Raw genomic sequence first — 13,731 nt, 5'->3', positions numbered from 1 at the left:
TAGGCCTGGCTAAGTGGGCGATTGGCTAGGGGCCCTGGCTAAGTGGGCGATTAGGCCTGGCTAAGTGGGCGATTAGGCCTGGCTAAGTGGGCGATTAGGCCTGGCTAAGGGGCGATTAGGCCTGGCTAAGTGGGCGATTAGGCCTGGCTAAGTGGGCGATTAGGCCTGGCTAAGTGGGCGGCTATTAGGCCTGGCTAAGTGGGCGATTAGGCCTGGCTAAGGGGCGATTAGGCCTGGCTAAGTGGGCGATTAGGCCTGGCTAAGGGGCGATTAGGCCTGGCTAAGTGGGCGATTAGGCCTGGCTAAGGGCGATTAGGCCTGGCTAAGTGGGCGATTAGGCCTGGCTAAGTGGGCGATTAGGCCTGGCTAAGTGGGCGATTAGGCCTGGCTAAGGGCGATTAGGCCTGGCTAAGTGGGCGATTAGGCCTGGCTAAGTGGGCGATTAGGCCTGGCTAAGGGGCGATTAGGCCTGGCTAAGTGGGCGATTAGGCCTGGCTAAGGGCGATTAGGCCTGGCTAAGTGGGCGATTAGGCCTGGCTAAGTGGGCGATTAGGCCTGGCTAAGTGGGCGATTAGGCCTGGCTAAGTGGGCGATTAGGCCTGGCTAAGTGGGCGATTAGGCCTGGCTAAGTGGGCGATTAGGCCTGGCTAAGGGGCGATTAGGCCTGGCTAAGGGGCGATTAGGCCTGGCTAAGGGCGATTAGGCCTGGCTACGTGGGCGATTAGGCCTGGCTAAGGGCGATTAGGCCTGGCTAAGTGGGCGATTAGGCCTGGCTAAGGGCGATTAGGCCTGGCTAAGTGGGCGATTAGGCCTGGCTAAGGGCGATTAGGCCTGGCTAAGGGGCGATTAGGCCTGGCTACGTGGGCGATTAGGCCTGGCTAAGGGCGATTAGGCCTGGCTACGTGGGCGATTAGGCCTGGCTAAGGGCGATTAGGCCTGGCTACGTGGGCGATTAGGCCTGGCTAAGGGCGATTAGGCCTGGCTACGTGGGCGATTAGGCCTGGCTACGTGGCGATTAGCCTGGCTACGTGGGCGATTAGGCCTGGCTACGTGGGCGATTAGGCCTGGCTAAGTGGGCGATTAGGCCTGGCTAAGGGCGATTAGGCCTGGCTAAGTGGGCGATTAGGCCTGGCTAAGGGCGATTAGGCCTGGCTAAGTGGGCGATTAGGCCTGGCTAAGGGGCGATTAGGCCTGGCTAAGTGGGCGATTAGGCCTGGCTAAGTGGGCGATTAGGCCTGGCTAAGTGGGCGATTAGGCCTGGCTAAGTGGGCGATTAGGCCTGGCTAAGGGCGATTAGGCCTGGCTAAGGGCGATTAGGCCTGGCTAAGGGCGATTAGGCCTGGCTAAGTGGGCGATTAGGCCTGGCTACGTGGGCGATTAGGCCTGGCTAAGGGCGATTAGGCCTGGCTAAGTGGGCGATTAGGCCTGGCTACGTGGGCGATTAGGCCTGGCTAAGTGGGCGATTAGGCCTGGCTAAGTGGGCGATTAGGCCTGGCTAAGTGGGCGATTAGGCCTGGCTAAGTGGGCGATTAGGCCTGGCTAAGGGCGATTAGGCCTGGCTAAGTGGGCGATTAGGCCTGGCTAAGTGGGCGATTAGGCCTGGCTAAGTGGGCGATTAGGCCTGGCTACGTGGGCGATTAGGCCTGGCTAAGTGGGCGATTAGGCCTGGCTAAGGGCGATTAGGCCTGGCTAAGGGCGATTAGGCCTGGCTACGTGGGCGATTAGGCCTGGCTACGTGGGCGATTAGGCCTGGCTAAGTGGGCGATTAGGCCTGGCTACGTGGGCCTGGCTAGGCCCTGGCTAAGTGGGCGATTAGGCCTGGCTACGTGGGCGATTAGGCCTGGCTAAGTGGGCGATTAGGCCTGGCTACGTGGGCGATTAGGCCTGGCTAAGTGGGCGATTAGGCCTGGCTAAGTGGGCGATTAGGCCTGGCTAAGTGGGGGCGATTAGGCCTGGCTAAGTGGGCGATTAGGCCTGGCTAAGTGGGCGATTAGGCCTGGCTACGTGGGCGATTAGGCCTGGCTAAGTGGGCGATTAGGCCTGGCTAAGTGGGCGATTAGGCCTGGCTAAGTGGGCGATTAGGCCTGGCTAAGTGGGCCTGGCTAAGTGGGCGATTAGGCCTGGCTAAGTGGGCGATTAGGCCTGGCTACGTGGGCGATTAGGCCTGGCTAAGGGCGATTAGGCCTGGCTAAGTGGGCGATTAGGCCTGGCTAAGTGGGCGATTAGGCCTGGCTAAGTGGGCGATTAGGCCTGGCTAAGTGGGCGATTAGGCCTGGCTAAGTGGGCGATTAGGCCTGGCTACGTGGGCGATTAGGCCTGGCTAAGGGGCGATTAGGCCTGGCTAAGTGGGCGATTAGGCCTGGCTACGTGGGCGATTAGGCCTGGCTAAGTGGGCGATTAGGCCTGGCTAAGTGGGCGATTAGGCCTGGCTAAGTGGGCGATTAGGCCTGGCTAAGGGGCGATTAGGCCTGGCTAAGTGGGCGATGGCTAAGTGGGCGATTAGGCCTGGCTAAGTGGGCGATTAGGCCTGGCTAAGTGGGCGATTAGGCCTGGCTAAGTGGGCGATTAGGCCTGGCTAAGTGGGCGATTAGGCCTGGCTAAGTGGGCGATTAGGCCTGGCTAAGTGGGCGATTAGGCCTGGCTACGTGGGCGATTAGGCCTGGCTAAGGGCGATTAGGCCTGGCTAAGTGGGCGATTAGGCCTGGCTACGTGGGCGATTAGGCCTGGCTAAGTGGGCGATTAGGCCTGGCTACGTGGGCGATTAGGCCTGGCTAAGTGGGCGATTAGGCCTGGCTACGTGGGCGATTAGGCCTGGCTAAGTGGGCGATTAGGCCTGGCTAAGTGGGCGATTAGGCCTGGCTAAGTGGGCGATTAGGCCTGGCTAAGTGGGCGATTAGGCCTGGCTAAGTGGGCGATTAGGCCTGGCTAAGTGGGCGATTAGGCCTGGCTAAGTGGGCGATTAGGCCTGGCTAAGTGGGCGATTAGGCCTGGCTAAGTGGGCGATTAGGCCTGGCTAAGTGGGCGATTAGGCCTGGCTAAGTGGGCGATTAGGCCTGGCTACGTGGGCGATTAGGCCTGGCTAAGTGGGCGATTAGGCCTGGCTAAGTGGGCGATTAGGCCTGGCTAAGTGGGCGATTAGGCCTGGCTAAGTGGGCGATTAGGCCTGGCTAAGTGGGCGATTAGGCCTGGCTAAGTGGGCGATTAGGCCTGGCTAAGTGGGCGATTAGGCCTGGCTAAGTGGGCGATTAGGCCTGGCTAAGTGGGCGATTAGGCCTGGCTAAGTGGGCGATTAGGCCTGGCTAAGTGGGCGATTAGGCCTGGCTAAGTGGGCGATTAGGCCTGGCTAAGTGGGCGGTTAGGCCTGGCTAAGTGGGCGATTAGGCCTGGCTAAGTGGGCGATTAGGCCTGGCTAAGTGGGCGATGGCCTGGCTAAGTGGGCGATTAGGCCTGGCTAAGTGGGCGATTAGGCCTGGCTAAGTGGGCGATAGGCCTGGCTAAGTGGGCGATTAGGCCTGGCTAAGTGGGCGATTAGGCCTGGCTACGTGGGCGATTAGGCCTGGCTAAGTGGGCGATTAGGCCTGGCTAAGTGGGCGATTAGGCCTGGCTAAGTGGGCGATTAGGCCTGGCTACGTGGGCGATTAGGCCTGGCTAAGTGGGCGATTAGGCCTGGCTAAGTGGGCGATTAGGCCTGGCTAAGTGGGCGATTAGGCCTGGCTAAGTGGGCGATTAGGCCTGGCTAAGTGGGCGATTAGGCCTGGCTAAGTGGGCGATTAGGCCTGGCTAAGTGGGCGATTAGGCCTGGCTAAGTGGGCGATTAGGCCTGGCTAAGTGGGCGATTAGGCCTGGCTAAGTGGGCGATTAGGCCTGGCTAAGTGGGCGATTAGGCCTGGCTAAGTGGGCGATTAGGCCTGGCTAAGTGGGCGATTAGGCCTGGCTAAGTGGGCGATTAGGCCTGGCTAAGGGCGATTAGGCCTGGCTAAGTGGGCGATTAGGCCTGGCTAAGTGGGCGATTAGGCCTGGCTAAGGGCGATTAGGCCTGGCTAAGTGGGCGATTAGGCCTGGCTAAGGGCGATTAGGCCTCTGGCTAAGTGGGCGATTAGTCCTGGCTCTCAGACGGCGTTCCAATTCATCCCAAAAGTGTTCGATGGGGTTGAGGTCAGGGCTCTGTGCAGGCCAGTCAAGTTCTTCCAAGCTCAGATTTGTCCGTCGGATTGCCATATGGTGTTTCACCACTCCAGAGAACATGGTTCAACTGCCCCAGAGTCCAATGGCAGCCAGCTGTACACCACTCCAGAGAACGTGGTTCAACTGCCCCAGAGTCCAATGGCTGCTGTACACCACTCCAGAGAACGTGGTTCAACTGCCCCAGAGTCCAATGGCTGCTGTACACCACTCCAGAGAACGTGGTTCAACTGCCCCAGAGTCCAATGGTGGCGAGTTGTACACCACTCCAGAGAACGTGGTTCAACTGCCCCAGAGTCCAATGGCGGCCAGCTGTACACCACTCCAGTCGACGCTTGGCATTGCGCATGGTGATCTTAGGCATGTGTGCAGTTTCTTGGCCATGGAAACCCATTTCATGAAGCTCCGGGCGAACAGTTCTTGTGCTGACGTTGCTCTACTCTGCTCTGCTGACGTAAGCTCTACTCTCATGGCCGGAAATAGAGGGGTATTACCCGGGTGGTGAGTTAGGGCCTTTAGGCCTGTATGTGTCCTCTCATCCCAGGAGAGAGAGGCCTGTTCCCGGATAGGGAGTTAGGGCCTTTAGGCCTGAAGGTCCACAGTTCCACTGTCCTTAAGGGGGACAGAGCAGTCAGCCTCTGTGGAGGTTAGCTGCTCTGTCCCCCTTTTTTGGCCCATTTCCCCAATACCAGGCCCAGAGTTGGTGTGCAATTTCTTTGATGTGTTTCAGTTCTGTATCAGGTATAAAGGACCGGAGTCATTCAGTGTGTTTCAGTTCTGTATCAGGTATAAAGGACCTTCAGTAATAATTATGTGTCATTAAGTAGTACTGTAAGCTGTTTGAGTTTAGTTGTTGTATTAGTTGTGTTGTTGTAGTAGATGTTGTTGTTGTAGTTGTTGTTGTTGTAGTTGTTGTAATTGTTGTTGTATTAGTTGTTGTTGTAGTTGTTGTAATTGTTGTTGTATTAGTTGTTGTTGTAGTTGTTGTAATTGTTGTTGTATTAGTTGTTGTTGTTGTAGTTGTTGTAGTAGATGTTGTTGTTGTAGTAGATGTTGTTGTTGTAGTAGATGTTGTTGTTGTAGTAGATGTTGTTGTTGTAGTAGATGTTGTTGTTGTAGTAGTTGTTGTTGTTGTATTAGTTGTTGTTGTTGTAGTAGATGTTGTTGTTGTAGATGTTGTTGTTGTAGTTGTTGTAATTGTTGTTGTTGTTGTTGTTGTTGTAGTTGTTGTTGTTGTAGTAGATGTTGTTGTTGTAGTAGATGTTGTTGTTGTATTAGTTGTTGTTGTTGTAGTAGATGTTGTTGTTGTTGTAGTAGATGTTGTTGTAATTGTTGTTGTATTAGTTGTTGTTGTTGTAATAGATGTTGTTGTTGTAGTTGTTGTTGTTGTAGTTGTTGTAATTGTTGTTGTATTAGTTGTTGTTGTTGTAGTAGATGTTGTTGTTGTAGTAGATGTTGTTGTTGTTGTTGTAGTTGTTGTTGTTGTCTCAACTGGCACCTGGTTGAACCCCTACAACAGCTCTCTATCTCTCAACTATCCCCTGGTTGAACCCCTAGAACAGCTCTATCTCTCAACTATCCCCTGGTTGAACCCTTAGAACAGCTCTATCTCTCAACTATCCCCTGGTTGAACCCCTAGAACAGCTCTATCTCTCAACTATCCCCTGGTTGAACACTTAGAACAGCTCTATCTCTCAACTATCCCCTGGTTGAACCCATACAACAGCTCTATCTCTCAACTATCCCCTGGTTGAACCCCTACAACAGCTCTATCTCTCAACTATCCCCTGGTTGAACCCATACAACAGCTCTATCTCTCAACTATCACCTGGTTGAACCCCTAGAACAGCTCTATCACTCAACTATCACCTGGTTGAACCCCTACAACAGCTCTATCTCTCAACTATCCCCTGGTTGAACCCCTAGAACAGCTCTATCACTCAACTATCACCTGGTTGAACCCCTACAACAGCTATATCTCTCAACTATCCCCTGGTTGAACCCCTAGAACAGCTCTATCTCTCAACTATCCCATGGTTGAACCCCTAGAACAGCTCTATCTCTCAACTATAAAAGCGTCTGCTAAATGGCATATATTATTATTATATTAACTATCACCTGGTTGAACCCCTACAACATCTCTCAACTATCACCTGGTTGAACCCCTAGAACAGCTCTATCTCTCAACTATCAACTGGTTGAACCCCTAGAACAGCTCTATCTCTTTACTATCACCTGGTTGAACCCCTACAATGGCTCTATCTCTCAACTGGTACCTGGTTGAACCCCTAGAACAGCTCTATCTCTCAACTATCACCTGGTTGAACCCCTACAACAGCTCTATCTCTCAACTGGCACCTGGTTGAACCCCTACAACAGCTCTATCTCTCAACTATCACCTGGTTGTACCCCTAGAACAGCTCTATCTCTCAACTATCACCTGGTTGTACCCCTAGAACAGCTCTATCTCTCAACTATCACCTGGTTGTACCCCTAGAACAGCTCTACCTCTCAACTAAACTGTTGTTCAAGTACATTCATGTTGCCATATCATTGACTGCTGAGTGATATCCTGCTTATTAGAAGGCAGAACCTTCCAGACTCAGTAAGTCCCGGTAACATGTGTTTTCTTACAGTCCTGCTGCTCCGACGCCCAGGCTGACCAGGCTGCCACACGACTCCTCACGTCCACCTGGGTGAGGGTGGCGGGGGGCTCGGGGGCGGGCGCCACGGGGGGCGGCGGGATGACCCCGTCACTCTTCAGAATCATCCTATAGGAGTACGGGAAGAGGAGAGAAGAGGCAGACAGACAATCAGATACAGACCAGACCCAGATTCAATTCCCAGATAGAAACAGCACCAAATACAGCACTGATACAGACACAGCCATGGAATGGAAACCAGCCAATCACAACAACTACTTTAACAACTACAGAAACCCATACCAAGCCCAGTTTAATATTAAGACCTTCAGGATAAGAACCCATTCTAACAGAGCTCTATAAAGTAACAGAACCCATTCTAACAGAACCCATTCTAACAGAGCTCTATAAAGTAACAGAACCCATTCTAACAGAGCTCTATAAAGTAACAGAACCCATTCTAACAGAGCTCTATAAAGTAACAGAACCCATTCTAACAGAGCTCTATAAAGTAACAGAACCCATTCTAACAGAGCTCTATAAAGTAACAGAACCCATTCTAACAGAGCTCTATAAAGTAACAGCACCCATTCTAACAGAGACCTATAAAGTAACAGAACCTATTCTAACAGAGCCCTATAAAGTAACAGAACCCATTCTAACAGAGCCTATAAAGTAACAGAACCCATTCTAACAGAGCTCTATAAAGTAACAGAACCCATTCTAACAGAGCTCTATAAAGTAACAGAACCCATTATAACAGAGCCCTATAAAGTAACAGAACCCAGTGTTTAACAGTCCCTATAAAGTAACAGAGTCCCGTTCTAACAATTTTAAAAGGTGTATAACTAGTGTTTCTAGTCTCTACTACAGTACAGAGTCCAGTCAGAGACGACAGGTAGTTAGAGGTGTTATAACCTAGTGTTTCTAGTCTCTACTACAGTACAGAGTCCAGTCAGAGACGACAGGTAGTTAGAGGTGTTATAACCTAGTGTTTCTAGTCTCTACTACAGTACAGAGTCCAGTCAGAGACGACAGGTAGTTAGAGGTGTTATAACCTAGTGTTTCTAGTCTCTACTACAGTACAGAGTCCAGTCAGAGACGACAGGTAGTTAGAGGTGTTATAACCTAGTGTTTCTAGTCTCTACTACAGTACAGAGTCCAGTCAGAGACGACAGGTAGTTAGAGGTGTTATAACCTAGTGTTTCTAGTCTCTACTACAGTACAGAGTCCAGTCAGAGACGACAGGTAGTTAGAGGTGTTATAACCTAGTGTTTCTAGTCTCTACTACAGTACAGAGTCCAGTCAGAGACGACAGGTAGTTAGAGGTGTTATAACCTAGTGTTTCTAGTCTCTACTACAGTACAGAGTCCAGTCAGAGACGACAGGTAGTTAGAGGTGTTATAACCTAGTGTTTCTAGTCTCTACTACAGTACAGAGTCCAGTCAGAGACGACAGGTAGTTAGAGGTGTTATAACCTAGTGTTTCTAGTCTCTACTACAGTACAGAGTCCAGTCAGAGACGACAGGTAGTTAGAGGTGTTATAACCTAGTGTTTCTAGTCTCTACTACAGTACAGAGTCCAGTCAGAGACGACAGGTAGTTAGAGGTGTTATAACCTAGTGTTTCTAGTCTCTACTACAGTACAGAGTCCAGTCAGAGACGACAGGTAGTTAGAGGTGTTATAACCTAGTGTTTCTAGTCTCTACTACAGTACAGAGTCCAGTCAGAGACGACAGGTAGTTAGAGGTGTTATAACCTAGTGTTTCTAGTCTCTACTACAGTACAGAGTCCAGTCAGAGACGACAGGTAGTTAGAGGTGTTATAACCTAGTGTTTCTAGTCTCTACTACAGTACAGAGTCCAGTCAGAGACGACAGGTAGTTAGAGGTGTTATAACCTAGTGTTTCTAGTCTCTACTACAGTACAGAGTCCAGTCAGAGACGACAGGTAGTTAGAGGTGTTATAACCTAGTGTTTCTAGTCTCTACTACAGTACAGAGTCCAGTCAGAGACGACAGGTAGTTAGAGGTGTTATAACCTAGTGTTTCTAGTCTCTACTACAGTACAGAGTCCAGTCAGAGACGACAGGTAGTTAGAGGTGTTATAACCTAGTGTTTCTAGTCTCTACTACAGTACAGAGTCCAGTCAGAGACGACAGGTAGTTAGAGGTGTTATAACCTAGTGTTTCTAGTCTCTACTACAGTACAGAGTCCAGTCAGAGACGACAGGTAGTTAGAGGTGTTATAACCTAGTGTTTCTAGTCTCTACTACAGTACAGAGTCCAGTCAGAGACGACAGGTAGTTAGAGGTGTTATAACCTAGTGTTTCTAGTCTCTACTACAGTACAGAGTCCAGTCAGAGACGACAGGTAGTTAGAGGTGTTATAACCTAGTGTTTCTAGTCTCTACTACAGTACAGAGTCCAGTCAGAGACGACAGGTAGTTAGAGGTGTTATAACCTAGTGTTTCTCTCTACTACAGTACAGAGTCCAGTCAGAGACGACAGGTAGTTAGAGGTGTTATAACAGTACAGAGTCCAGTGTTTCTAGTCTCTACTACAGTACAGAGTCCAGTCAGAGACGACAGGTAGTTAGAGGTGTTATAACCTAGTGTTTCTAGTCTCTACTACAGTACAGAGTCCAGTCAGAGACGACAGGTAGTTAGAGGTGTTATAACCTAGTGTTTCTAGTCTCTACTACAGTACAGAGTCCAGTCAGAGACGACAGGTAGTTAGAGGTGTTATAACCTAGTGTTTCTAGTCTCTACTACAGTACAGAGTCCAGTCAGAGACGACAGGTAGTTAGAGGTGTTATAACCTAGTGTTTCTAGTCTCTACTACAGTACAGAGTCCAGTCAGAGACGACAGGTAGTTAGAGGTGTTATAACCTAGTGTTTCTAGTCTCTACTACAGTACAGAGTCCAGTCAGAGACGACAGGTAGTTAGAGGTGTTATAACCTAGTGTTTCTAGTCTCTACTACAGTACAGAGTCCAGTCAGAGACGACAGGTAGTTAGAGGTGTTATAACCTAGTGTTTCTAGTCTCTACTACAGTACAGAGTCCAGTCAGAGACGACAGGTAGTTAGAGGTGTTATAACCTAGTGTTTCTAGTCTCTACTACAGTACAGAGTCCAGTCAGAGACGACAGGTAGTTAGAGGTGTTATAACCTAGTGTTTCTAGTCTCTACTACAGTACAGAGTCCAGTCAGAGACGACAGGTAGTTAGAGGTGTTATAACCTAGTGTTTCTAGTCTCTACTACAGTACAGAGTCCAGTCAGAGACGACAGGTAGTTAGAGGTGTTATAACCTAGTGTTTCTAGTCTCTACTACAGTACAGAGTCCAGTCAGAGACGACAGGTAGTTAGAGGTGTTATAACCTAGTGTTTCTAGTCTCTACTACAGTACAGAGTCCAGTCAGAGACGACAGGTAGTTAGAGGTGTTATAACCTAGTGTTTCTAGTCTCTACTACAGTACAGAGTCCAGTCAGAGACGACAGGTAGTTAGAGGTGTTATAACCTAGTGTTTCTAGTCTCTACTACAGTACAGAGTCCAGTCAGAGACGACAGGTAGTTAGAGGTGTTATAACCTAGTGTTTCTAGTCTCTACTACAGTACAGAGTCCAGTCAGAGACGACAGGTAGTTAGAGGTGTTATAACCTAGTGTTTCTAGTCTCTACTACAGTACAGAGTCCAGTCAGAGACGACAGGTAGTTAGAGGTGTTATAACCTAGTGTTTCTAGTCTCTACTACAGTACAGAGTCCAGTCAGAGACGACAGGTAGTTAGAGGTGTTATAACCTAGTGTTTCTAGTCTCTACTACAGTACAGAGTCCAGTCAGAGACGACAGGTAGTTAGAGGTGTTATAACCTAGTGTTTCTAGTCTCTACTACAGTACAGAGTCCAGTCAGAGACGACAGGTAGTTAGAGGTGTTATAACCTAGTGTTTCTAGTCTCTACTACAGTACAGAGTCCAGTCAGAGACGACAGGTAGTTAGAGGTGTTATAACCTAGTGTTTCTAGTCTCTACTACAGTACAGAGTCCAGTCAGAGACGACAGGTAGTTAGAGGTGTTATAACCTAGTGTTTCTAGTCTCTACTACAGTACAGAGTCCAGTCAGAGACGACAGGTAGTTAGAGGTGTTATAACCTAGTGTTTCTAGTCTCTACTACAGTACAGAGTCCAGTCAGAGACGACAGGTAGTTAGAGGTGTTATAACCTAGTGTTTCTAGTCTCTACTACAGTACAGAGTCCAGTCAGAGACGACAGGTAGTTAGAGGTGTTATAACCTAGTGTTTCTAGTCTCTACTACAGTACAGAGTCCAGTCAGAGACGACAGGTAGTTAGAGGTGTTATAACCTAGTGTTTCTAGTCTCTACTACAGTACAGAGTCCAGTCAGAGACGACAGGTAGTTAGAGGTGTTATAACCTAGTGTTTCTAGTCTCTACTACAGTACAGAGTCCAGTCAGAGACGACAGGTAGTTAGAGGTGTTATAACCTAGTGTTTCTAGTCTCTACTACAGTACAGAGTCCAGTCAGAGACGACAGGTAGTTAGAGGTGTTATAACCTAGTGTTTCTAGTCTCTACTACAGTACAGAGTCCAGTCAGAGACGACAGGTAGTTAGAGGTGTTATAACCTAGTGTTTCTAGTCTCTACTACAGTACAGAGTCCAGTCAGAGACGACAGGTAGTTAGAGGTGTTATAACCTAGTGTTTCTAGTCTCTACTACAGTACAGAGTCCAGTCAGAGACGACAGGTAGTTAGAGGTGTTATAACCTAGTGTTTCTAGTCTCTACTACAGTACAGAGTCCAGTCAGAGACGACAGGTAGTTAGAGGTGTTATAACCTAGTGTTTCTAGTCTCTACTACAGTACAGAGTCCAGTCAGAGACGACAGGTAGTTAGAGGTGTTGTACCGTAGTGTTTCAGGTCTCTTCTTCACCTTGCCTCCCTTCTGATCCATCATGGCCCCCTCTATATCAGCCTGGATCAGGTTGGCCTGGTGGAGACAGACAGACAGACAGACAGACAGAGAGAGAATACATCACTAACTGTGTGTGTGTGTGTGTGTGTGTGTGTGTGTGTGTGTGTGTGTGTGTGTGTGTGTGTGTGTGTGTGTGTGTGTGTGTGTGTGTGTGTGTGTGTGTGTGTGTGTGTGTGTGTGTGTGTGTGTGTGTGTGTGTGTGTGTGTGTGTGTACCTTGATGTCATCACACTGGAACAGGTGCAGGTCTGGTTTGCCCTGGCCTGGCTCCTTACACACCAGAGCCAAGATGGAGTCGTAGTTGCAGGATGACATCACTGCCTGGCAGTGCATGATGGTCCCCAAGGGAAAGTTCTCCAACTCATTCTGAAACAATAACCAACATGTCAGTTAACCAGCTTAAAAACTGTACTGAGACCAGCCCTAACAAACAGGTCAGTTAACAGAACCAGCTTAAAAACTGTACTGAGACCAGCCCTAACAAACAGGTCAGTTAACAGAACCAGATTAAAAACTGTACTGAGACCAGCCTCTGAATATTCAGGTCATTAAGGAAGTTATGGTTTAAACTTGGTGTAAAAAGGTTCCCAGATGATAGAAGGCCTCTTATAGAAGGCCAGGACTATAGGACCCTTTGGTTCACACCTAATACCCATCTAATCACATGGGGAAAATACTACACCATACTACACCATCAACTGATCAGACCGATGATCAGACCACTGATCAAACCACTTATCAGACCACTGATCAAACCACGGATCAATCAACTGATCAGACCGATGATCAGACCACTGATCAAACCACTAATCAGACCACTGATCAAATCACTTATCAGACCACTGATCAAACCACTGATCAATCAACTGATCAAACCAATGATCAGACCACTGATCAAACTACTGATCAGACCACTGATCAAACCACTGATCAGACCACTGATCAAACCACGGATCAATCAACTGATCAAACTACTGATCAGACCACTGATCAAACCACTGATCAAAACACTGATCAAACAACTGATCAGACCACTGATCAATCAACTGATCAAAACACTGATCAATCAACTGATCAGACCACTGATCAAAACACTGATCAAACTACTGATAAAACCACTGATCAATCAACTGATCAAACCACTGATCAAACCACTGATCAATCAACTGATCAAAACACTGATCAAAACACTGATCAAACTGTTCTTGTTAAAGGCTCTGCATGGACAATCCACTGTCTGTAGTGGCTGTACATCGTTACAGTGATACGACCTCTGTAGAAGTCAAGGCATTAAAACCTCTTCGGGCTAGGGGGCGGTATTTTCACGTCCGGATGAAAAGCGTGCCCAAAGTAAACTGCCTGCTACTCAGGCCCAGAAGCTAGGATATGCATATATTGGTAGATTTGGAAAGAAAACACTCTAAGATTTCTAAAACTGTTAAAATTATGTCTGTGAGTATAACATACCTTATTTGGCAGGTGAAACCCCGAGGACAAACCATCCAGGAATTTGTTTTTGAGGTGACTGTTTTCAATTGGTTTTCTATGTGAATCTAGATTTCTGAGGCATTTGGTTGCAGTTCCTATGGCTTCCACTAGATGTCAACAGTCTTTAGAAATTGGTTGATGTTTTTCCTTTGAGAAATGAATTATTTTCATGTGTCACTCCAGGTCTAATGTTTTGGTGCGCGACCTGGAACGTGCTTCACCTTGTTTTCGTCCGGTATTGAACACAGTTTTATCCCGTTTATCGATTATTTATGTTTTAAAATATCTAAAGTTGGATTAGGAAAGTTGTTTGAAATGTTTGGACAAAGTTTACAGGTAACTTATTAGATATTTTGTAGTCATGTTGGGCGAGTTGGAACCGGTGTATTTCTGAATCAAACGCGCCAAATAAATGGACATTTTGGAGATATAACGACG

The 13,731-nt window shown here is 48.3% G+C and overlaps 1 pseudogene; it reads right to left on the bottom strand.

The window, feature by feature from the left end:
• Window positions 1-13,731, bottom strand: part of LOC124019913 — a 174,347-nt pseudogene that overhangs the window by 65,554 nt on the left and 95,062 nt on the right.

This window comes from Oncorhynchus gorbuscha, unplaced genomic scaffold (genome assembly GCF_021184085.1).
Source record: "Oncorhynchus gorbuscha isolate QuinsamMale2020 ecotype Even-year unplaced genomic scaffold, OgorEven_v1.0 Un_scaffold_722, whole genome shotgun sequence".
In the NCBI taxonomy this organism is placed as follows: Eukaryota; Metazoa; Chordata; class Actinopteri; order Salmoniformes; family Salmonidae; genus Oncorhynchus; species Oncorhynchus gorbuscha.
This window is presented reverse-complemented; position numbering and strand designations above follow the sequence as displayed.